The sequence below is a fragment of the Dasypus novemcinctus genome, chromosome 8, assembly GCF_030445035.2.
Source record: "Dasypus novemcinctus isolate mDasNov1 chromosome 8, mDasNov1.1.hap2, whole genome shotgun sequence".
Classification (NCBI taxonomy): Eukaryota; Metazoa; Chordata; class Mammalia; order Cingulata; family Dasypodidae; genus Dasypus; species Dasypus novemcinctus.
In genome coordinates this window covers 95,061,161-95,087,885 of record NC_080680.1, presented here as the reverse complement: position 1 = coordinate 95,087,885, position 26,725 = coordinate 95,061,161, and the positions used below count along the sequence as shown (strand labels likewise).

General features: G+C 44.8%; 1 long non-coding RNA gene and 1 pseudogene across 1 annotated transcript; both read right to left on the bottom strand.

Annotated features, from left to right (window-relative positions):
- Window positions 1-1,768: 1,768 nt before the first annotated feature.
- Window positions 1,769-26,725, bottom strand: LOC131279620 (uncharacterized). The gene is made up of 3 exons (XR_009187018.2): window positions 26,644-26,725; window positions 2,207-2,295; window positions 1,769-1,944 (listed from the first exon to the last, which is right to left on the bottom strand). It is a non-coding gene; the product is annotated as an uncharacterized lncRNA (long non-coding RNA).
- On the bottom strand, window positions 4,491-5,417 carry LOC101444358 (olfactory receptor 1L6-like; annotated as a pseudogene).

Below are 26,725 nucleotides of genomic sequence, written 5' to 3'. Positions count from 1 at the left end.
AGCTGGGATAGATGTGACTGAGAGTGAGGAAGGGACAGAAAGGAGGAAGGAATAAGAAAGAAGTTCCGTGTGTGTGCATTGTCTCCCACCTCTACCCCCCCTCAGACCTTACCTGGAAATGTTAACTATCCTCAGATCCTATCTTCATCACCAAAGAGATTATGCTTCCCCTACTTGTTCTGCCTGCCCTGCTTTCCTCAAGAACACTGGTTGGAGCCACAGAGCTCTTCCTTTCCTAGAACAACAGCATGGACTGGAAACTCAGGGCTGGAGGTACCTGGCATCAGGCACAGGAGACAAGGAGCTGTTGACTTTTCACACGGAGTGTCTCCTGGAATCCAATCCCAGACCTCTTAGTTTGAGATAAGGTAGGGCAAGTGTCCAAGGTACCAGCTGTCCTCTCTGGGCCTTGGAGTCCTGAGTTCCTGCAGTGTCAAAATAACCAGATCTGGAAACCCTGACTTCCTGCTCCTGGTACCCCTCCCCTGGGCAAGAGAGTGAGAAGGTTCCTCTTCCTCCACCCTAACCTACCATGGTGTGCACCATTCTAATGATTCCAATTTTCATGAGGAAAACCCATTATTTCCCAGCAAGCTAATAATAAACGAATAGAGCAGATTTGGTGTGGGGAGATCAACACAATCATTGCCTTCAAATTCCTACAGTTCTGTCATGTGGAAAAAGTGAACATACTTGCTCCCTGTGACTCCAGAGGCTGCATTTTACTAGACTGTAAAGTATATGCATTTGTAATATAGTTATTTTAGATAATTAATGAGATGACATATTCAAAACATGAGCACAGATATGTAACATCATATGTAAAATCTGTAGAAGCTTAGAATTATTTCTCTAATTTTTTAAATTGTGAAATACAAAATATATAAAACATATAGGAACAGTTTTCTTATAATTTGCCACCTATACATGTATGCATAATCATGTTTTTTTTTTTCTTTCTTTCCATGAATAGAATAATTGTGCTTCTTTGGCTCAATATTATGTTGTCGACATTTATTCTTGTTGATGCTTGTTGCTTCGGGGCATTCTTTTTCATTGCTGTATAAAAAGGTCCACCCATTCCTATCCAATATCTTTAGGGCTTTTCATTTTGGAATTCAGAATGTTTCCAATTTTAGAAAGGAATACTGTGAATATATTACCTATTATATGATGTTACCAGCAGTTTCAGGGGATACACACCAGAATGAAACACATTGATATGTTGGCAAAGTGAAATGCATGGATATTCATACCAAGTGGGATAAATAAAGATTTTTAAATATCCACATGTCAGTCCAGGACAGGTTTTCCCACAAAATGAGTTAACTGAATTTGTACAATAGAACTCTTTGATTTTGGTTTCAGGATTGCAGCTAAATCCTGAATTGCTGATTTACATTCCATTGTGGGATTGCACCATAATTTAATTAAGCATTCTGATGTTTATGGGCATTTGGGTTTGTTCCCAGATTTTTGCCACTCTTTTTCCAATTTCTAAAAAATTTCAGGTGGACCATCTTCTTATTTCACTAAAAATGCATAGTGACACTTGATGCTGTTTTAGTGATAGCCCAGCAGAAATGGCTGGGGAATTGAAATTGTGTTTCCCATTCCTTCTATATCAAGTTGTTATATAAAACTTTTAAAAAATCATAATAAATGAAGTTAGAACATCAATTTTTGAATGGCCCTTTCCTCTTTTTATTCTTTTTTTTTTAATACATCTATGAACGTTCATGTACAGACTCCTGGTGTACCTGTTCAGTTATCTCTAGGGTATGTACTGAGGAGGGGAGTTGTTTGCTGGATCATTAGTCAGTGTGTTAGTTCGTGTCCTCCAAGAAGCAGATGCCAAGATGGGATTAGGTATGTTAGAAATTTATTGGGAAGAGAGCTGGAGAAATCACGGAGGGTCTTCAGACTGTGATGCAGGCCTGACACCTGTGGAAGAAAAGAGGAAAGAAAGGATGATTAGGGTAGGAAGAGTTCCAAAGTTGTCCATGGGAGGAGTTCTGTGTCTTTTTGAAATAGGCCTGGCTGCTGTGCCTGCCATGCTCATTCATTGGCTGCAAGCAGCCTGAATAAGCATGGACTTTGCATAAACATGGTGGTGGGCCCAGAGGGCCAGTAGCTGGGGTCGTTAGACATGTACTGTCCACCACAGGAGGTCTGAATGGTGCATCTTCATGCTGCCACAGTCTACCTTTTGTGCTGTACAGATCCACTTCTCCATTCAGGTATGATAAACAGTTCCTACATGGTTTCTACGGCCTTCTCTTTTTCAGGGGATACCTAGAAGAGGGAAGTTAGTGAGATGAAATACACACCCCTTTCCCACAGTTGGTATCAAGTTTACAATTAGTACTCATCCTCACCCTTATCCATTATACACTCTAAATTCCTCTTACACTTAGCTTGCGCCATGGCAAGTCCTAAGGTGTTTATCTCGTTGTGTGATCTAAACCTTCACTCCCAAGGCATCTGTGACTTTGATAAAGGATACATTTCTCAGGTCAAGATTGCTGCATGTATCCCCTCACAATTACAATTGTGAAGGGAGACCAAGAGGCACTCTGGTTTCTTATTTATTGCTCCCTGCTCCTCTTGTGTGAAAGCAACCTTACCCTGAGAATGGACTTTGGTCTTGGAAAATGGATTCAATGACCAACTATCTTTACAGGTACTTTATTATTATTATTTTTTTAAGATTTATTTCATTTATTTCTCCAACCCCCCTCCCCCCGCCCCAGATGTCTGCTCTCTCTGTCCATTTGCTGTGTGTTCTCCTTTGTCCTCTTCTGTTGTCAGCAGCACGGGAATCTGTGTTTCTTTGTTGTTGCATCATCTTGCTGCATCAGCTCTCCATGCGGTGCCATTCCTGGGCAGGCTGCACTTTCTTTCGCGCTGGGCAGCTCTCCTTATGGGGCGCACTTCTTGCGCGTGGGGCTCCCCTATGCAGGACACTCCTTGCGCGCATCAGCACTGCTCATGGGCCAGCTCCACATGGGTCAAGGAGGCCCTGGGTTTGAACTGCGGACCTCCCATGTGGTAGATGGACGCCCTATCCACTGGGCCAAGTCCACTTCCCTACAGGTACTTTACTTTCTACCCTTATGTCTCCTAAAAAACTCAATTACTTGTCTCAAGTTATAAAGTTCCAAACACTACAACAATTATAACTAATCTTTGCCAAATACTTACAATGGGCCAGATAGTGTGCTACTTGTTTTACACAGTCATCTCATTTAATTTTTACAAAACTCCAGAGACTATTATTATTTTCATTTTAAATGTGAAGAAAGTCAGGATTAGAGTGGTTGTTAGTTTGTTGAAGATTACAAAAATAGTAACAGAGCCAGGATTTGAATTAAAAAATCATTGAACTTCTTAGTTACTGCATCACATCATAGCTATCCCTTGGCATATATCTCCTAATAAAAATAGCAAGGTCAGTGGGTAAAAATTTTTATCCTATTGATAAGGTTTTCCCGTCCATTTGTACCTTACTTCAGGGTAGAAGCTTGGAACAGCTTTTGGTCAGTTAAGGTTCCATTTCATCTTCTGCTATATCTTTTCTTTTCCTCATTGAGGGAAGTTGATACCTTTTTCTCCTCACTCTTTTATATCCAATCCCCCCAATTCCTCCTGGGTAAAGTTATGTTTTCCTCAATTTCATTTCCCTTAAGCCCTAGTTTGTATTTCAGGTGTTTGAAGTGTTAGATAGTGCTCTCCAAAGAGGCTTTTTCTGAGAATGAAATTATTTTAAAGCTATTGGCATTGCCAGAGGGTGAGATGGAGGGAAGAAAGGTGGAGAAAGGAGTCTCTTGCTCAGTGGGCATTGTGTTGTAATGATTTTTTTAAGGCATTCTCTGTACCCACTGGAATCTCTAAGTAAATTGGCAGTGCAATGATAAAGTCCTAAAAATAGAATAATTTATAATTACACTGAATCTCAGGAAACACTTAGAATGAACTCACTGAGGATGTATGAAAGTATGGCTATTTCCTACCCCATTACAAAACATACATTGTTGGTTGGGAAGGGGCCATAGAGACCTTTCACATATTATATTATTATAATGGTTGGCATTTATTGAGAGCTTGCTTTGTGCAAGGCACTGTTCTAAGCACTTAGCACATAAATATGTCCCAGAATACTTATTTACTTGTTTTTGTTGCTGTTTGTTTTTAGGAGGCACCGGGGACCAAACCTGGGACCTCCCATGTGGGAAGCAGGCGCTCAACAGCATGAGCCACATCTGTTCCCCAGGACTCATTTATTTTTACTAAGAAGTACAATTTCCTCCTATTGCAGTTGTCTCATTTCTACTTAGAGAAATGTAATTACTTTTGAAGATAGGAGCTATGACTGTTATATATTCGCAGTCTTTTCATTACTGAGTACAAACAAGTACTGGTATATAGTAGGTGTTTCATGTATTCTTGTTGAATGAGTGAGTGCTGAGAAATATCAGGATATGGTTATGCTATTCTGCCCTCTTAGTCAGCTTTCTCAAGGCCTGCTTCATATCCTTGTTCTTAAAGCTATAGATGAAAGGATTAACCATGGGGGTAACTACTGTATGCATGATAGTGACCACACGATCCTTTCTCACTGAGTAGATGGATGAGGGGTGAATGTACACAGATAGGATGGTCCCATAGAATAATGCCACAACTGTGAGGTGGGATCCACAATGGGGAAGACTTTGTATCTACCTCCTCCTGAAGGGACCTCAGAACAGCACAGGTGATGTAGACATAAGAGATAATAATGAAGATGACGGGACTCATAATCACAAAGGAGCCTTCTGAAAAGGCCAAAAGCTCATTGACAGTGGTGTCAGAGCAGGAGAGCATTAGCAGTGGTTGGATGTCACTAAAGAAGTGGTGGATGATGTTGGACCCACAGAAGGAGAGGTGAGCCATGAGAATCGTGTTGGTAAATGAGTGGAGATGGGACACCACCCAGGATGCCATCACCAGCAGGAGGTGGTGCCTGGGGCTCATGGTCATGATGTAATGCAGTGGGTTACAGATGGCCATGTAGTGATCAATGGCCATGGCAGCCAGGAGGAAGCTGTCAGAGATCCCAAAGGCCACAAAGAAATATATCTGGGTGAGGCAATGGGCAAAAGGGATGGTCTTTCTCTGAGTTAGCATGTTCCCTAACATCTTGGCATGATGACAGCTGTAAAGCAGATGTCCACAAAAGACAGATTGGAGAGGAAGAAGTACATATGAGTGTGGAGACGGGCATCACCTTGGATGGCTGCCATGATGACTGAGTTGCCACCCACATTGACCAGGTACATGGCCAGGAAGCTGGCAAAGAGCCACATCTGCTGTTGGGGGTCAGTGGTTAGTCCTAGAAGGAGGAATTCAGTGATGTGGGTCTGGGTTTCCCTTGGCATTGCTGTCCTGCAAGTAAAAAATATCAAGAAGTATTGATGTGTGTCCTGGCTTGGAGTCTTTAGTCTTGCAAAGTGAATACTGCACAAGATATTCTAGTTTTAGTGCACTGTGTAAATGGAAACTTTAACATGGCTCACCATATACTCTATCATATAACATCATAGGAATGGTATTGGATAGTGGAAAAAATAAGGGTATTAGAATCAGACCATTCTTTATTTCAATTCCAGCTCTGAAATGAACCAGTTTTGTGGCCTTGAACAAGGTACTTCATTTTTCTGCTCATTGTCTATAAAGGAAGAAAAGTAAAGGGACAAAAATTCTCAAGGATTTTTTACTCTTTAAGATAATTCCTATTTGAGTATGTATTAGTTTTCTCTGGCTGCTGTAACAAATGACCACAAATTTAGTGGTTTAAAACAAGACATATTTATTATCTTATAGTTCTGTAGGTTAAAAGTCTGACATAAGTCAGACTGGGCTAAAATTAAGATGTTGCCAGTGAATGAGATCCTGCTGAGACATGCATAAGTGTAGCCTCTGGAATGACCTCCCAACTCACTTTGAAATCTCTTAGCCATATAAACTCATTTGTCTTTACTGTTTCCCCCTTTTGGCCAAGAATCTTTTTCCAGTTGCATTTCTAGTTGGTGCATGGTAGTAATCCCTCCATGCCAGGGAGGCTCATCCCCCAGAGTCATGTCCCATGCTGCAGGGAAGGTAATGCTTTTATAAACTAAGTTTGGCTTAGAGGGAGTCCACATTTGTGCAACAAGGAAGCTCTCAGGAGGTAACTCTTAGGTATCCTATAATACTAGGCTAAGTTTCAATTTCAAGACTAGAGGTTCATAAATACAACTGTCAATATCAAGGGCCTGTCACAATGGTCCAGGCTCCTTCACTAGTCTGTGCCCCTGTACTCAAGGGATTCTTGCTGTTCTATTGGAGAATGTGGCAGAGCTCCCCAGGATGGGAAGTCAATACTCTTTCAGTTATTGTGTGAATCTCCACTCACCATGACAATGTCCCATGAACACTTGAACACATTCATATGCCTTATAGGTATGCCCCAGGTGAGCCTCTTCCCATGCATCCCTCATCACTGACACCCCACACCAATTATCCTCCTTACCATAGTTGTAACCCTTTCGTGATCCAAGACTTCTTAAAAAATAAGAACTCTTATCATTGATGTGGAGATAATGGCCACTGAAGGTTCTAAGGGGAGGGAGAGGGAAAAATAGGTGTAATATGGGGGAAGTTTAAGGACTTGGGAATTGTCCTGAATGGCATTGCAATGACAGATATGGGCCATAATATATCTTGTCATAACTTATAAAATTGTGCAGGAGAATGTAAACTACAATATAAACTATAATCCATGCTTAGTGGCAAAGCTCCAAAATGTGTTCATCAGTTGTAACAAATGTACCACACACACACACACAAAGATATTGTCAGGACAGTATTTCTTTCTGAGGCCTCCAGGGGGAGAATCCAATCCCTTGCTTTCTCCAGCTTCTAGTGGTGCTCACATTTCTTGGCTAGTGCCCCCCCTTACTCCATCTTCTAAGCCAGCAACAGCAGCTCAAGTCCTTTCCTCATTAGCTCACTCTGACTTCCTCTTCTGCCTCCCTCTTCCACATTTAAGGACCTTGTAGTTACATTGGGCCCACTGCAATGATCTCCTATTTTTTTTTATAGAAGACATAAAAGAAAATTTTATAAACTATAAGGAAATTGAGCAAATTCAAATAAAAAACAAAGATCCAGGATTCACATCATGATGATAAAATTAAATAGTGTCTTCTCTTGATAAGATTTCAGCTTTTTGTATTTGTTTCTTTTAAACTTATTTTTCCATCTTTTTCCCTGTGTTTTTCTATTTATTTCCCTCCACCTTTACATTTCTATGGTTAAATTGACAGATATCCCCCTCCCCCTCTTTGATTATAGAAAATTTACTCCTATACAACTTCATATAACTTTAACTTTACCAACATCTAATGCCTATAACCTTCTTCTCCCCTCAACACCAAGTATGCTGTTAGATATCCATCGACACTTCCTAGGTAGAGATGGGTGTTTTATTTTCCAGTTTTGCTTGATAATTTTGGTTGGATGTGAATATTGGGAGGAAAAGGTATTGTATGTATGTGTTTGTAGTCACCTTGGATTTCTATAGTGTATCTGCCAGAATTCTTTCAAAGAGGGTATGCAAGAAATAATATTACTGAATTCTTCAATATCCAAAAATATCTTTCTTTTACCCTCAAAATTGAATGCCAGTTTGACTGGTTATAGGATTCTAGGTTCAAAATCATTTTTCTGTAAAACTTACAGATATTGCTCCATTTACTTCTAGCTTCTAGTATGTCCAGTGAAAACTCTGCTGTCAATCTGATTTTTGTTCCTTTGTAGATTATTTCTTTTTCTTGCTCTGGAAGCCTTTAGGATTTTCTCTTTATCACTGGCATTCTGAAATTTCACCAAGATGTATCTAGGAGTGAGTCTTATTTCATTAATATTACTAGGTACTTAAATAAAGACAAAAAAATAATTTAAAAAAGATAATAAAAAAATATTATTAGGTACTTGGTAGGCACCATCATTCTCAAGGGTCAAACCTTGCTTTAGCTCTGGAAAGTTTTCTTCAATTATTTCTTTAAGTATTTCCTCCCCTCCTTTCTTTTTATTATATTTTTCTGGAACGCCTATCAAGCAAATGCTGGATCTTCTGGTTCTATCCTCTGTGGGCAGCGGCGGGCCTCCGGGAGGGTCGGCAGTTGGCCGGGTGGGCTCTCCGGACAGGGGCTGCCTCATGGTCGAAGGAGAGGAGGGGGTTCGGCACGAAGCCGTTGGGCCCTTGCTCTCTCCGCTCAGGCACGGGGGACGCGCGGTACAAGCAAGAACACCATGGAGACAAGGTCTAGGCACAAGTCTACTTTATTGTTGAAGGGGACATGGTTTTATAGGGTCTAGGGATACGTAAAGGGACTTGATTGGTGCCACAGGGTGCTGTTGCTTGCGTAGGTGGTTACTGGACAGTAGGCGGTTACTGGACAGTAGGCGGTTACTGGACAGTAAGCTGACTAAGAGGTTAGGAGCAAGAGAGGGGAAGGGGAAAGTGTGGGCTGTCTAGATAACGGCTAAGCGGAAGACGGAGAAGGGGAGAAGGAGGGGCAGCGCTGGCTGCCAATACTGGGCGGGAAGGAGATGGGGACAATTGCTCCCTTTTGTTTAAAAGTATGTGCTTCGGGGGAGGTGAACTGGTGGCAGCAGGGGCAGTATGGGACGGGATACTGGGGTAAGACGAGGGGAGGAAGGAGACCACAAGGACCGGCTGGCGGCGAGAAGCAGAGGGCCCTCCCAGCTGCTCTCAGCTGCAGAGGACACAGCGTCTGGCCAGGACGCATGTGCCTGCTGCTGGGGTCGGCGCACGCCGGCGCCTGGCGCGCGCCGAGCTCTGCCAGCAAAACGGGGTGGTGATGTTCCTGAACCCCTCGCCTGATTGGGGGAGAAGGAGGGAGATGAGTGAGGAAAGGGAGACAGGAGGTTACAGGCATGCGGTTCGGTGTTTGTGGCGGGGGCGGGAGGAGTGCGGCGGATGGCTTGGTGGTGGCTCTTTAGTGGCGAGGCGTTGATAATGAACCTGCACAAAGGAGCTGAATACCACGTTGGCTTGGTCTTTGGCGAGGCAGACTATTTTTTTGACGGCCCAGGGTCCTACAGTAAGGGCTAAGATGATGATGATGAGTGGGCCTAAAAATGGAAGGAGGTATGGGAGGAGGGTATGGAGAACACTGGAAAAATAGTTCGCATTTTCTTGCTCTTTGCGGCGCTTATCCAATCCCTCCTGGACCTTTCTCAGGTTGTCCTCGACTAAGCCAGTGGAGTTGGCGTATATGCAACACTCCTCTCCAAGGGCGGCACAGAGACCCCCTTCCTTAAGGAGGAGGAGGTCGAGGCCACGGCGGTTCTGGAGGACTACCTCAGAGAGAGAATTGAGAGATTTTTTTAGATGTTTTACAGCATTTTGAAGGTAGGTGATATCTTCATCGACGGCCTGTCTGAGAGAGGAGAGGGCAGAGGACTGTGTGGCGAGGGTGGCGATCCCTGTGCCTGCCCCTGCAAGACCTAGAAGGGTAGCGACTGTTAGGACTGCGGTGACAGGCTCTCTCCTTTGTAAGTGGAGGGAGGTTTGTCTGCTCAGCACGCGGCGGAAAAATTCGTGGTCAGAATGGTAAACGACTCGAGGAGCGAGAAGGATGAGCAGGCAAGTCTCATGGGTAGCGTTGAGGGTGGCGACAATGAGGCAGGGGGTTAGCCCAGTGGAGGTGCAAAGCCATTGGGAGGTGTTAAGGGGGATTAAGAACTTGGCAGAAGCACTGGGAGAGGAGTAGTTAGAGCAAGCACTAAGGGAGGGGTGGGAACCTTGACGAGAATGAACACAGCGTCCTGTGGAGGAAACAGATTGAAAGGTTAGGGGGACGGAGGAAGTGTTCCAGTTGCACTCGGCTGGGTATACTGAAGTGGATTCATTGAACGTGAAGTTAACGGTGACAGGCTCATAGATAGGAAGGGAGGGGGAGAGGCAGAGCCAACAGTTCTTGGTGAGGTTGGGGTGAGAAGTATTTAGAGATAAGTAGGATGCATAGATTAACGCAAGAAGGGGACTGGAATACTTGGTAGGGGGGGCCATGGCTGGGGAGCGATGGACGAGGGGGGAGGTGCCGCTGGAAAGGGGGGGAGGCGGGGGGTTTGAGGACTTTATTGGGGCCAATGGCGAGGGGTGGGGATTCAGGCGTGGGCAGTAGTTTTCTGATGATGAGGAAGGCTTCCTCTTGCCAGTGCTGGAGGGTCCAATTGGAGCGTTGATGGGCCGAGTTGACAACAGCCAGGGAGATGAAGGGAAGCATGATGATGAGAGCAATGGGAAGAACGGAACTACCCGCATGGCGGCGAATCATCTGTGGAGACAAAAGAGAGAGAGAAAACTACAAAGGAAACAGCAATGGGAAGGAGGCAAGTTAGGTAGGCAACTCGTTAGGAGGATCATTGGTGTCAGCATTAGCGGAAGCCTCGGCGGTGTGGGGCTTGATGAGACGTCCTGGGACCCAGATGGGCTGCGGCTCTGATTCAGGGAAAATGCAGGCGAATCCCCATCCTTGGGCTAAGAGAGGGGCAGGTCCATGCCATTGGGTGGTCTGCGGGTCACGCCAGAGGACAAGTGGTGCAGGGGTGGGCCGGAAGGTAGGCCCCCAGTGCATGTGGACCGGTGAAAAGCCTTGGGCATTGAAGGTCATCAGGTTGTGTCGGATCAGGGCCTCTGTGACGATGTCGCGAGGGGTGCGACGCGGCTGGTCGGCAGATGTCTTGAGAATGAGGGTTTTGAGAGACTGGTGAGCACGCTCTACTAGCCTTGTCCCTGCGGATTGTAGGGAATGCCGAAGTGATGGGTGATGTCATAGAGCTTGAGGAATTCGGCAAAGGAGGCGCTCCGGTAAGCAGGTCCGTTGTCTGTCTTGATGTCCCATGGAACGCCCATGAAAAGAATAGATTCTCTGAGCGCTTGGATGGCATGCTTGGCCATTTCTCCGGTGAGCGCGGTTGCGTAGCAGAGATGAGAGAAGGTGTCGATGGCTACGTGGAGGTATTTCCATCGGCCAAACTGGGGGACATGAGTGACGTCCAGTTGCCATCTGGAATTGGGGCGGAGCCCACAAGGGTTAACTCTCTGCGGTTGGAGCGGCTCCAAGGGCAGCAATGGAGCACACGTTCGGCATGACCGCACAAGGTGTTTGCAGGTATAGATTGGGAGGTCTGGAAAGATTTTGTGGAGGCCAGCTGCTGAGAAGTGAAATCTGGCATGCAGCAGCTTGGCCTGATTGATGAGGTCTCCGACTGCGACGGTGGTCTCGGCTGGAAGCAGGTGAACGGCCTGATCAGCAAGGTAGTTGCCGTGGGTCAGGGGCCCGGGAAGGCCGGAATGGCTGCGGATGTGAGCGATGAACCAAGGCTGTTGGCAGTTCTCTATGAGCTCTTGAAGGTCCAGGAGAGCAACGTTGATGCTTCCACTCGCTGAGTTGTTGGGCGGAAAAAACGCAGAAAAGGCGATGACTTGGCAGACTTGTAGGCAGTAGAGGCTGTCTGTAAAGATGTTCAGTGGACAGTGGGGATGGGTTTGGAGTGCTAAGATGACAGCACGCAGTTCGGCCACTTGCACAGAGGATTGATGGAGGCACACATGTTAACGTGGCTGGTGCTCGCCGGGTGTGAAGACAACGGCGGCAAACTTAGTCTTGGAGGCGTCTGTGAAGATGATGGTGGTGTCTGGAAGAGGCTTGCTGGACGGAAAAGGGAAATGGCCCAGGGCGGCGATTTCTAGCAGGGGAAGGCCCTGCAGTAACCGATGCTGTGGAAAGTGGTTATCGAAGTTGCCATGATAAAGCTCCATAAGAGTCTGCATATCAACGGAGCTGCGTAGCAGGGTGGTGACTTGCTCGGCAGTGAAGGGCCACACAATGGTGTCAGGTGGGCACCCATAATGATGGGTGGCTTGTGTGACTAGGGCGGTGGCGAGCTGAGCGAGTAGGGTGATTTGAGGTCCAATCTTTCGGAGCTTGCTCTTTGCCATATGGACCCAGAGGAGCGGTCCATCTTGCCAAAGAAGGCCAGTAGGTGTTCCCCGAGTGGGTAAGACTAGGCCTAACAATGGTTTCCCAGGCTCATGTCGCTGGAGTTGGCACTGTTCGATGGCTCTATTTACCCGGGCCAGGGCATTTTTGGCCTCGTCGGTGAGGCGAATCCTCTTTCCGGGTGCGGATGATGGCGGAGCGTTGGAGCAGAGTAGCCGGTACAGGGGCTGGAGTTGCTCTGTGGTAAGCGGCAGCGCTGGGCGCAACCAATTGATCTGTCCACAAAGTTGTTGCAATTCGAGGAGCATAAGCAGGTCAGGAATTCTGATGTGTGGCGTTTGGGGTGCAACGGTGGAAGTGATGGAGAACCCTAGGAACTGGTAGGGTGGATGAACCGTTAGCTTCTGTGTATTGACTTTGAGATCTAGGTCTCGAAGGTGGTGCAGCAGTTGCTCCAGGACTGCGTGCAGACCTGACTCTGAGGGATGGGCCACGAGCAAGTCGTCCATATAGTGGATGATGTTAGCGTACTTCATGAGTGGCTGGATGGCTTCGCGTACATACATCTGGCAAATGGCAGGGCTGTTTCGCATGCCCTGAGGCAGAACGCGCCAGTGGTATCGCAGTGCCAGTTCCCGATGGTTGGTCTGAGGAACCATGAAGGCGAATTTCGGTCGGTCGTCCGGGTGCAACGGGATGGAGAAAAAGCAGTCTTTAATATCTATCACTGCAACAAACCAATGCCGGGGCACCACGGTAGGGTGGGGGAGGCCGGGCTGCGGTGATCCCATAGGCTTGATGTGTTTGTTGATTTCTCTTAAGTCTTGAAGTAGACGGGACTTCCCGTTCTTCTTTTGAATGAAGAAAATTGGCGAGTTGTATGGGCTGGTGGAGGGCTCGATGTGGCCCGCGTGAAGCTGCTCATCAACAAGCTCCTTAAGAATGTCCAGTTTAGGGATTGGGAAAGGCCATTGCTCCACCCAAATGGGCTCCTCTGTATCCCATTGCAGAGGAATGGGTGCTGGAGGTCGAACGCGAGCAATGGCCGAAACTATTGGGGGGGCAGCTGCGGTGGCGTGGCAGTGAGAACGGCTCCCGACTGATGCAGGATATCATGGCCCCAAAGAACTTGCGAGATTTCCTTCAGAACGAGGGGGCGGAAGGTTCCCTGTCGACCTTCTGCATCTCTCCAGACGACGTCCTGGGCAACTTGCTGGGAGGGCGTTTGGCCGGTGGCTCCCACCACTAGGGGGCCATCGGTCAGAGGGAGGTGCCCGGCCTGGTCGAGTGGGATGCAGGAAATTTCTGCTCCTGTGTCAAGTAGCCCTGTGAGCCAGCGGCCGGAGACTTGGATAGAGAGAAGAGGCCTGGTGGAGGGTGCGATGGGAACAGACCAGAGTACTTTCATGGGCGGGGGCGCTGAGTCGTTGCGGCCTCTTTGTTGCAGGGCTGAGGCCTGCCCCCATGGCCGTTTAAAGGCTTGCGGCTGGTGTTAGGGATGCGGCAGTCGCGGGCCCAGTGGTATCCTTTTCCGCACCGCGGGCACGGAGTGGAAGGAGGCCGTGGTGGATGGCCTATGTTGGGCACGTCCGGTGGCGGCCGTGGCTTGTTGGGGCAGTCTCGAGCGAAGTGGCCGAGTTCGCCACAGCGGAAGCATTCGTTGGAGGCCGAGATGGCAGCGAGGACAGCCTGGGCCATGGCGGAGGCCTGGGCGTTGACTCCGGAGCAGGCAAGGACCCAGTCGTGGAGGGGCTTGTCTCTCAGCGGCCTGATGATTGCCTTGCAAGTTGGGTTTGTGCCCTCCTGAACAATGTCCTTGATGAAGGAGGTCTGGGCCTGCGTGCCAACGACCTTGCGCTCGGCCGCGGCCTGGACATGCGCCATGAAGTCGGAGAACGGTTCCTCTGGTTTCTGGAAAAGTCTGGTGAGTGGCTCGGGCGCGGAGGCGGCGCAGTTGCGGAAGGCACGGAGGGCACACTGCTTTAGCTGGAGGAAGAAGCCTTGAGGGAGGGCGATGTAGCTCTGTGGCATGGCGTAGCGCCCCAGTCCGAGGAACGCGTTGGCAGGATATCGGGTGCCGTCGCGGGCGTTCTCGGCGATTTGTTTTTCGTTCTCCGCAGCGAAATGTGCGCGCCAGTCAATAAACTGCCCCGAGGGAAGTATGCCTCTCGCGAGGGATATCCAGTCATAGGGGAGACAGTGGGCAAAGGTCATATGTTCAAGGAGGTCTTGAGCATGGGGGCTGGCGAGACCATCCTCTCGGATAGCGCTGCGGAGGGTTTGCACATCTTTCGGAGAGAAGGGAACCCATACTTGGGGGTTCACTCGAGAACGATTGGGATTTAGCGGATACATATCAGCGATTGGAGCAGTGGGGGGCTTGAAGAGAAGATTATTAGAGCGCGGGAGGGGGTGTCTATTCGGCGGCACATAAGATGGCGGGCGCTCGTACGCATCATCTAGGTCGTCATCAGATGATGGCGGATGAAGCACTTCCCGTTCTGGGTAAGGGCAAGATGACGCCGGTTCCGGGTAGGGGCAAGATGGCGCCGAGGCAGGAAGGGGAGGGTACAACGGCGGATAGTCCTTCCGTGAAGAAGCAGGAAGGGGCGGGGAGTGCGGCTTCTTCCTCTTTTGGGAGGAAGAAGGAGGGAGCACGCCCTCTTGGGTGGGCTTTCCTTTGTTTCGTGAGGAAGAAGGCGGAAGTGCGCCATCTTGGTCGGAGTCAGAATCAGCGGCGCAAGGGGGGTCAAGCTCAAGCGCGGCCTCCAACTGAGCCAAGAGCGATTCGGCATCGGAGTCGTTACCGGGAGCGCCATCTTGGCGGCCGCGCCCTTCCCCTGACTCATCCACGGTATCGCACAGGAAGGCCTTGGCCTCGGGAGCGGGCACGCCTTGCAAACAAGCGCGAATGGCCACAAGAGTGGGGAGGAGGCTGGGGGGAAAGACCCGGCCCTCATGTTCCATGGCTGAGGCTACTCGTTCGATCAGCCGGGCATAAGTCTGAGGACTCCAGAGCGGGCAGGTGATGAGCCAGGGATTGAACGGGAGAAGTAAGTCCCAGTAGCGCTGAAGCTGGCGGACGGAAACTCTAACCTGGTTAGTTTCCAGGAGGGCAGCCAGGGCCCGAACCTGCGGGACCTGATGGGAGAAGAGCGAAGCACCCATTCTGGTTTGAATGGAAGACGCCAAAGAGTCCCTACCTTAAGCGAAGCATGGGGGGTAGGCGTCAGAGTGGGCCCCACCCACGTTGGGCGCCAAATGCGGGCAGCGGCGGGCCTCCGGGAGGGTCGGCGGTTGGCCGGGCGGGCTCTCCGGATGGGGGCTGCCTCGCGGTCAAAGGAGAGGAGGGGGTTCAGCATGAAGCCGTTGGGCCCTTGCTCTCTCCGCTCAGGCATGGGGGATGTGTGGTGCAAGCAAGAACACCACGGAGACAAGGTCTAGGCACAAGTCTACTTTATTGTTGAAGGGGACATGGTTTTATAGGGTCTAGGGATACGTAAAGGGACTTGATTGGTGCCGGCGGGTGCTGTTGCTTGTGTAGGGGGTTACTGGACAGTAGGCGGTTACTGGACAGTAGGCGGTTACTGGACAGTAAGCTGGCTAAGAGGTTAGGAGCAAGGGAGGGGAAGGGGAAAGTGTGGGCTGTCTAGATAATGGCTAGGCGGAAGACGGAGAAGGGGAGAAGGAGGGGCAACGCTGGCTGCCAATACTGGGCGGGAAGGAGACGGGGACAATCCTCTATGCTTCTTAATCTTTTTTTATTATCTGCTTGGTCATTTGCACTTCAATTTGATTTTCTAGATTGTTGGCTTTTTCTTTAAGTATGTCCATTCTTCTATGCAATGCATCCATTAAGTTTTTATTTTCCAAGACTTCTCACTGACAATTTTTAAACTTCTCAATCTCTTCTTTTTTCTCTGAAGATATTATTTACATGTTTTCTAAATTTTTCTTCTGTTTCCTGTCTGAAGTCTGCTTCTTTGGATGTTTGCAGAATTTTTTGTCTTTCAGTTTTTTGTCTTTCAGGTTTTTGTCTTTCAGTTTTCTTCAAAAGGTCAGTGACTCCTAATGGAATACTCAAATTTGTACACAAATGCTTTTTCTGTTTACCATAACTTATCTCCACTGATTCTGAGAGAGAGGGTAAATGTAAAGTTGGAGAGGGTGTCCTGATTTCTTGACCTTGGGGCATAGCCACTTTCTCTTCCTTCCAGCTTTTGTCTGCCACCTGGTGTTTAATCAACTTTTTCTTATCAGAATCATGAACATAGTAATTAAAGGGAATTTCTTTAAGTCCATGTGAGGCCTCTTCTTTCTCAGTCTTGAAGGTAGACTTTACTGCTTTTCCTTCAGAGGTTTTCTTTCTTTCCATGTTAAGTCCTCTTCCATTTCCCATGGTGAGTCTTCTTCCTCTTCTGGTTCAGTATCCTCTACCTCTTTGATGAAAATCTCAGAGTCATCCCTGGTTATTCCCTCAACTTCATGCTTTTTATCTGCTACAATATGACCCTGAAAGTTTGTGTCTTGTTCCTCATGCAAACCTGAGGCCTCCTTTTCCTCCTCCTCCAGCCCTGAGGCCTCCTCTCCCTCCTCCTTTAGTCCTGAGGCCTTCTTTTCCCTCCTCCTCCAGTCCTCAGGCTTCTCCTTCCTCTTCCTCCTCCAGATCTGAGTCCTCTTCTTCCTCTAGTTCAGGGGCTTCTTTCTCCTTCCACTCTGAAAATTCTTCCTCCTGGGCCTCTAAATTAGTTATCTCCTCTGACTCAGCAACATTTATCTCTTTAATAAACAGAAAGGGGGGGGCGGAGGAAGATGGTGTCTGAGTGAGTGTACCTTATAGTCTCTCCTGCCAAGAAGCTGCTGGGCAATGTTGGAAATTCTTCAGGACAGGCTGTTTCAGGATTTTGCAGGGCGTGAGGTGTCTGGACATCGATTTGGTGGAACAGTGACAGAGAAGACTCGTGTAAAAGGTAGAAATCAGGCTCTCTTTTACGGAGATAGGGGCTGCGCACAGGCCTGTGGAAACCGATTAGGTGAGACAGAGATGGAGATTTTTGCGAGGCGTGGAATTTTTGTTTTCTAACATGGATATCAGTGCTTCTGGCTAGAGCCCCGCCCCCTAAGTCTGGCTGCCAATCTGCAGCGTCCTTAAATCAGTTGCAATAAAGAAGTGTCATCAGCAGGCTGTTTCAGGGGCTTGCAGGGTAGGAGGCATCTGGAAGCCGATTAGGTGAAACAGACGGAGAAGTCTTGTGTGAGGCATGGAATTTTGGTTTTCTGACATGGATATCAGCACTTCCGGCTAGAGCTCTGGCCCCTAGGCCTGGCTGCCAGTCTGCAGCGTCCTTAAAATGGCTGCAATATAAAGGCGCCCCCAGCAGGCTGTTTCAGGGGATTGCAGGGTGGGAGGTGTCCCAAAGTCGAATTGGAGACACAGCAGAGACCCTAGTGAGAGGGGGAATTTGGGGTTTCTAACACAGAGGTCAGAGTTTGCAGATGTGACCCCCCCCCATTGGGCTGGGCACCCAGCTGCAGGGATCCCTGAAGGCTGTGTTGTACTGCAGTGCTCTGAGGCTCCCTGTTAATGGGATTTGAGGTGGCCAGGTCTGTGTCCCCTAAACCCTGGTGGCCCACACCACAGAGACTCACACCTCTTGAGTCTGCAATGTCACAGACTTCCCATCCCTGAATCCACCACTCCCTGAGGTCCATTTGAGGTCCTTGATTATCCTAGCCCTCAACGTTTGCGTTTGTTTTTTCCTCTTTCCCTTTTCTCTTTTTTCTTTTTTTTTATTTTCTTTTTTTATTTTTTATTGTCCTGGTTGCTAATATTACATTATTTCCTAGTCTTTTCTCCCATTGTATTGCCCAAGGTCTTTTTTTTCATTTATTTAGTTTTTTTTGTTGTTGTTGCTCTCTTTCTTCTTTTCTTTCTCCTACTTGTTTCCCTGCCTTTTCTTTACCCACCACCCCTTTTTTTCTTTCTTTCTTCTCTTTTCTTTTCTTCTTTCTTTTCCCTCTTTTCCCTCTTATTTTATTTTATCTTAATTATACAATAGGTGCTACAGGGAACAACTCATATTTGCTGGGTTTCTTCATCCTCCATGGACTCATTTCTGCATGAATTGATTTTGGCCACCTACACTATCCCTTTTCCCCCACATCTTGATATCCTCCATCATCTACTGTCTCTCCTATATTCCACCTTCCTTTCTTTGGTCCCCAAATTGTCTAACTTTTAATTTTTAATACCTTTGTTTTGTTTTCTGTCTTTTATCCACTCTTGATACTATTGTCTTTCTTTTATTTTTCCCTCTCTCATGAAAACACTGGCTTTTTAATTCACACATATTCCTCCCATATTCAGTTGACTACCTCATTATAGGTACCCTACTTACTGCTATAGCTCTATACAACTTACATGAATCTAACATCCATCCTCCCAGATCTCATATTCTTGCTCTGTTAACATTTATTACCAATACTACTTTACACATTTTCCTTTCTTGCACAATTGCCTTTCCCTGGCACTAATATTTTCCTCCAAAGTGAACTCAGCCAGCAACAAGAAATTAGAATAAGAACAAAGTGACAAAGAGAAGATATAACACTTATGCAAGAACAACAGCTAATTAATCCCCAAGACTAGACAAAAAAGCTAAGGAACTGATTAAACCCATCAAGATAAAATGATGACCAGACAGCAACAAAAAACTACAAACCAAACCAGTAATCAGGAAAACATGGCTGAATCCAATGAACAAACTAAAAACCAGGAAGGGGAGCAGAACTTCGCACAAGTAATTAAAGATCTCAGAACATATATCAGAGACAAACTTAATGAAGTAAAGGAAGAGGTTAACAATATGAAGAAAACACTGGGAGAGGAAATTGCAGACATATGCAAAAAGATAACACATATGATGGGAATGAACACCACAGTTCAAGAAATCAAAAATAGGGAAATGGAATTGGCCCAGTGGTTAGGGCGTCCGTCTACCACATGGGAGGTCCACGATTCAAACCCTGGGCCTCCTTGACCCGTGTGGAGCTGGCCAATGGGCAGTGCTAATGCACTTAAGGAATGCCCTGCCATGCAGGGGTGTCCCCCATGCAGGGGAGCACCATGCGCAAGGAGTGCATCCATAAGGAGAGCCACCCAGCATGAAGAAAGTGCAGCCTGCCCAGGAATGGTGCTGCCCACATTTCCAGTACCACTGACGACAACAGAAATGGACAAAGAAACAAGACACAGCAAATAGACACAGAGAACAGACAACCAGGGGAGGGTGGGAATTACATAAAAATAAATAAATCTTTTTTAAAAAATCAAAAATACACTCACAGCAAATAGCAGCAGATTAGGAGAGGCAGAGGAGAGAGTTAGCAATGTGGAAGACAGTACATCGGAAATCAAACAGATAGTAGAATTGATCGATAAAAAGATAGAAAAAATCCAGCTAGGACTTAGGGACCTGAATGACAATGCAAAATGCACAACCATACGTATTATAGGCATCCCAGAAGGAGAAGAGAAGGGAAAGGGGTCAAAAGGGGTGTTGCAGGAAATAATGGCTGAAAACTTCAAAAAATCTACTGAGAGAGACAAATGTACATATCCAAGAAGCACACCGCACCCCAAACATCATAAACCCCAACAGGCCCACCACAAGACATATACTTGTCAAATTATCCAATGCTCAAGACAAAGAGAAAATTCTAAAAGCAGCAAGAGAAAAGAAAAACATCACATACAAGGGAGGCTCCATAAGATTAAGTGCTGATTTCTCATCTGAAACCATGGAGGCAAGAAGGCAGTGGTACGATATAGTCACGGTACTAAAAGAAAAAAATTTCCAACCAAGAATACTCTATCCAGCTAAACTAGCATTCAAAAATGATGGAGAGTTCAAAATATTCACAGATAAACAGAAATTGAAAGAGTATGCCAACAAGAAACCTCCCCTTCAAGAAATTCTAAAGGGAGTTCTGCAGGAAGAAAGGAAAAAACAGGACAGGCAGAGTTAGAGGAGAGTGTAAGAACAACAAAAAAGACAAAAAGAGAAGGAAAAAAAACAAACAAAATATGACAAACACAAGTCCAATCAAAATATGGCTAACATAACTAATTCCTTGAAAGTAATAACACTGAATGTCAATGGATTAAACTCACCTATCAAAAGAATCAGACTGGGACATTGGATAAGGAAATATGACCCATCTATATGCTGTCTACAAGAGACACATCTTAGACCCAGAGATTCATGGAGGCTGAAAATGAATGGTTGGAAAACAATTTTACAAGCAAACAATAACGAAAAAAATGCAGGAGTAGCTATATTAATATCAGACAAAATAGACTTTAAATGCAAAACAATTGTGAGAGACAAAGATAGACACTACATATTAGTGAAAGGGACAATCTCTCAAGAAGAACGCATAAATAGTTATGCTCCTAACAAGGGTGCCTCTAAATACGTGAGGCAAATGCTGGAAAAACTAAGTGAAAGAATAGATGCATCTACAATTATAGTGGGAGATTTTAATACACCACTATCAACTCTGGACAGAACATCTCAAAAGAGAATCACTAAAGAAACAAAATATTTGAACAGTATATTAGAGGAGCTGGATCTAATAGACATATACAGATCATTACACCCAAACACAGCAGGATACACATTTTACTCAAGTGCACATGGATCATTCTCCAAGATAGACCATATGCTAGGCCACAAAGAAAGGTTTAATGAATTCAGAAAGATCAAAATCATACAAAATAATATCTCTGACCACAGTGGAGTGAAGCTGGAAATTTGCGAGGGCCAGAGGCCCAGATTTCACATCATGATTTGGAAATTAAACAGCACGCTCTTAGAAAAACAGTGGGTCAAAGAGGAAATCTCAAAAGAAATCAATGACTACCTTGAAACAAATGAAAATCATAACACAACATACCAAAATTTATGGGATGCAGCAAAAGCAGTACTGAGAGGGAAATTTATAGCCATAAATTCAAACATCAAAAAAGAAGAAATAGCAAAAATTGAAGAACTAACTGCACATTTGGAGGAATTAGTAAAAAAAAACAACAAAGTAACCCCACAGGGAGAAGAAAGAAAGAAAGAAAGAAAGAAAGAGAGAGAGAGAGAGAGAGAGAGAAAGAGAGAAAGAGAGAAAGAAAGAGAGAGAGAGAGAAAGAGAGAAAGAGAGAGCAGAACTAAATGAAATAGAAAATGAGAAAGCACTTGAAAAGATAAACAAGACCAAGAGCTGGTTTTTTGAGAAGATCAATAAAATTGACAGACTTTAGCGAGACTAACAAAGAAAAAAAGAGAGAAGATGCAAATACACAAAATAAGAAATGAGAAAGGAGATATTACCACTGACCACACTGAAATAAAGACTATCATAAGAGGATACTTTAAAAAACTATATACCAACAAAAATGACAATTCAGAGGAAATGGACAAATTCCTAGAAACACATAAGCAGCCTATATTGACGAAAAAAGAAATTGATGATCTCAACAAACCAATCACAATTAAAGAGATAGAATCACTCATTAAAAACCTCCCAACTAAAAAGAGCCCAGGGCCAGATGGCTCCACAGGTGAAGAACTAACACCAGTCCTGCTGAAACTCTTCAACAAAATCAAAACAGAAGGAACATTGCCTAACTCATTCTATGATGCCAACTTTACCCTAGTACCAAAGCCGAACAAAGACACCACAAGAAAGGAAAATTACAGACCAATATCTCTAATGAACCTAGATGCAAAAATACTTAACAAAATACTTGCTAATCATATTCAACAATACATTAAACGAATTATACACCACGACCAAGTGGGATTCATTCCAGGTATGCAAGGATGGTTCAACATAAGAAAATCAATCAATGTAATACACCATATAAACAGATTGAAGGAAAAAAAGTCACATGATTATATCTATAGATGCAGAAAAAGCATTTGACAAAATACAGGACCCTCTCCTGATAAAAACACTCCAAAAGATCAGAATACAAGGAAATTTTTTGAACATGATAAACAGTATATATGAAAAACCCACAGCCAACATCGTTTAAAATGGAGAAATCCTGAAATCCTTCCCTCTAAATTCAGGAACAAGACAAGGATGCCCACTCTCTCTCCTTCTATTTAACATTGTCTTAGAAGTACTTGCTCAAGCACTGAGGCAAGAACCAGATATAAAAGACTTTCATATTGGAAAGGAAGAAGTCAAAATTTCATTATTTGCAGATGACATGATCCCATACATAGAAAATCCTGAAGGGTCTACAACAAAGCTTCTAGAACTCATAAATGAGTTTAGTAAAGTCACAGGTTATAAGATCAATGAGCAAAAAACAGTAGCATTTCTGTACACCAATAATGAGCAAGATCAGGAGGAAATCAAGAAACAAATACCATTTACAATAGTAAATTAAAAAATCAAATATTTAGGAATAAATTTAACTAAAGATGTAAAACTAACCATAGATTTGCCATATGACCCAGCAATTCCACTGCTGGGTATATACCCAGCAGAAGTGAAAACAAGGACACAAACCGATATATGCACACCAATGTTCATAGCAGCATTGTTCACTATCGTCAAAATTTGGAATCGACCCAAATGCCCATCAATAGATGAGTGGATCAATAAAATGTGGTATATACATACAATGGAATACTACTCGGCTTTAAGAACAAATACACTACAAACACACGTGATAACATGGATGAATCTTGAGAACCTTATGTTGAGTGAAGCAACCCAGGCATTGAAGGACAAATACTACATGACCTCAGTGATATGAAATAAGTAAACCAAGCTGCCTCAGAGAGCTAGAGACTGGAAGATAGGCTTACAGGAAATCGGGGGGTAGAGGAAGGATATAAGCTGACATCTACATGGGAGAAATCTATGATAAGCTGGAGGTAAGTATGTGTACAAGGAAGGGATAAAATGGGGGCATAGGGTTACACTTGGGTGGGGCCTTCTGGGCTTGAGGGGAGCTAGGGATGGGTGGATGGGTAATATTGCCCAAGAAATTGGGGGGAGGGAGGGGCAACATATGAACATAGGAGAATATCAGGTGTTGGTTGAGAGTATAATGCTGAGAAAACCTTTTCAAAATATAATTAGGAAAGTTACCTGTTTAAGATACTTAAAGGGGATAATCTGATGTAAGACAGACTCCTAGGGAATATGTGAATGCTCATTTTGCCAGAGTGGCTTATACCATTGGGTAGAGAACCATGTAATGAGAGTGAAGGTATACCCACATCCTGGGGAGGACTAATGCCATCAAATAGAGGGAACAATATCTCTCAAGAGAAATGGTGGCTCCCAGGGCATTAGGGCAGTTGAGCAAGTCAAGCCCTCAGCACTGTTGCAAGTATCTCTGAACATGGCTCCTCAATAAATGAAGATTGACTCTCATTGTGGGCCCCAAGGGGAGGGGGAAATAGATATTAAATAGATGGAACCAACGTAACTGTGAGGGCAATAGAAGTGTTTCACAAGAGTACACAAGGATGGATATAAAACATGTAATATTATACCAAAAACATATAGGGGCCAACAGACTAATAATGTAAATCATAATGTAAAACATAGGATAACTAAAAATTTAGAAAATTGTATAGTCTAAAGTATAAACCACAATGTAAACACAAATGTTACCTTGTTTGAAAGCTATTGTCTCAATATCTGTACATCAGTTTCATAAATATGGTATCAATATTTTAAAAGATTATTGCTGTGGAAGGGAAAAGATTTTATATTGGATATGTGGGAGTACTGTATATTGTATATATGAACTACTGTAATCTAGGGCTCTTGTGAAGAGAAGCTCAATAATTAGGAAAAAAGAAAAGAAAAAGATAGGATGTAGAATTTTTCCAAATCAATATGTATCCTATATCTAACGTTTAAACTCATCGCTATATTCCATTTTACTATTAAGGGACCCTGGCATTATATTGGGCTTCACTTTTCAGGAAGTTTTGGATCACAGAGTGGTTCAACAATGGCAGTGGAGGAATACTGGTACGGGATGTTATTAACAGGAGACATAGGGTTGACAGGGAGTTATACAGGGCATGTGTCTGGGGTGCATGGAAATGTTTGTATACACTCATAGTGGAAACAATTAAAAACAACAGCTGGGGGGGTGCTGGGTTCCTGGCTGGGGGGGGGGCTCTGTCATGGTCCCTAGGGGAGCAGCGGCAGTTCCCCAGGTGCAACGGCAAAGACCAGGAAGGAATGAGCGTCCAACAGTGAGTCCCTGATACTAATGACTATGCATGTGAGCCTATACACCTGAAATAAGAACAAGGCCTAGAGCAGCACTGTGCCTAAGGGTTCCCTTAGCCTCCATGTTACTCAAATGTGGCCAGTCTCAAAGCCAAACTCAGCATGTAAATGCACTGCCTTACCCCCAGCATGGGACATGACACCCGGAGATGAACCTCCCTGGCACTGAGGGATCACTACCAAGTACCAGCTAATGACGTAACTAGAAAATGACCTTGAATAAACAGTTCAACGCAGACCAGCAGAATATCCCTGTCTATATATAATAACAGGAATTAAAAATGCTTTTTGACCTAAATTAAGGGGGAAATGGAAAGGACAAATGAGTTTATATGGCTATGAGTCTCTAAAAAAGTCTGGAGGTTGTCAGAAGGATTTCCCTTATGCACAACTGAGCAGAGTCTCAGAGACAGATAAAGTAGATACAACCCCAGGTATTGGTTCTTCTGAGGGCTACAGAGACCCACAGGTTCTATGGTCATGGCAGATGGAGTTCACTGCCATGTCAGTTGGCCCTTCTTTGGAGTTGGTGTCTCTGCATGATGGAGCTGGACTCAGATGTGATCTCTTTTCACAAGCCTTCCCTGTTACTTTACTGGAATTGTAGTTGATGCTGGGGTTTAAGATATATCTAAGGGATCTGAATCCCTGGACTGACAATATGATATCCAGGCCCTGAGCCTCAACAGACTTCAGCTCCTACACTCTGGTTTATTGGACTTACCCCACACAGCTAACATGGAGTTGAAGAATGTCAACCATCACACCATGGAGCCAAGAGTGCCTACAACTGAAAGCAGGAGGATTGCATCCAGTATCCATGTTGAGTCTAAGCCCCCTCTTGACATAGATGTGGAATGGACACAACCAATCCAAGGTCCACAGGAAGAAGGAATACAGTAAGGATTAGAGTAGGTTTACTGATATTCTATTCATGAACTATTGTGGTTAGTAATCGAGAAAATGTGGCATTGGTGTGGAAAATGTGGCCATGGTGGCTGCAGGGTGTAGGGACTGGGAGGAAGAGATGAGATGTGGAGGCATTTTCGGGACTTGGAGTTGTCCTGGGTGGTGCTGCAGGGATAATTACTGGACATTGTAAATCCTCCCATGGCCCACTGGATGGAACATGGGAGAGTATGGGCTATGATGTGGACCATTGACCATGAGGTGCAGCGATGCCCAGAGATGTACTCACCAAATGCAATGGATGTGTCATGATGATGGGGGAGAGTGTGGCTGTGGGGGGAGTCTTGGGGTGGTGGTGGTGGGGGTGAATGGGGACCTCATATTTTTTTAATATAATATTTTTTTAAATGAATAAAATAAATAAATAAATAAACAAGCAAAAAGGTCAAACCATCATTGATTGTTCTCCAACCTTCATGCTTTGAATCTATTAATTAGAATCTTACCCACTTTCTCCATAATCCCACATCTTGTTCCTTTTTGGTTTATTTTTTCATCTAGTGAAAATGCATCTTTCAGTAATTCTTTCATAAAAGATTTGTGGGTAAGAAATTTTCTGAGGCTTTGCAGACCTGAAAATGTTTGTATTTCACCATTAGTTTTAAATGTTGATTTAGCTTGCCATAGAAATTTTGTTTCAAAATAATTTTCCCTAAGAATGTTGAAGGTATTGCTCCACTGCTTCTTAATATGTAAGGTTGCTGATGAAAAGTCTGCTGCCAATGTTAGTATTGTTCCTTCATCTATCAATATTTTTTCTTCTATGGATGCTTTTAGAATTTTTTCTGTATTCTTGAAATTCTGATGATTTTTCTCCTTTCTCATTTCCTTGGCTAGTTCATGCTCCCCATTCTCTCTCTTTCCCTGTTATGTAAAATCTATTTGGATATTGCAATTTCTGTACTGTCATCTCCACGGCTTAAGTTTTCATCACCCATTTTAAAGTTTTTTGCTCTATTTTCTCTACTATTGCTGTAATTGGTAAGGCTAAATATTTTATTTGTTGCCACTCTTTCCTGTTACTAGAATTAGTTGAATTTTTCATTTCAGATATTATGCTTTTTATTCCTATAATTTCCTTTAAGTCACTTTTAAAAGTTTCTCTTATTTCTTCAACCATTAAGTTCAGGTTTTCCATCAAGATTTTAAACTTCATATTAACTGCTGACATGTCTTTGTATTTTAAGCCCAATATTTGGCTCATCTCCTGGCCTGTTTTTATTAACTTCTTTCTTTCAATATGGGTGATATTTTCCTTTTTATTTGGGAGTCTAACAATTTTTTATTTTACCTTGGACATTATGGATGTCATGTTGTCAAGACTGGATTCTGTTACACTGTCCTGCAGAGCTCTGTCTCTGTGCCTTGGCAGC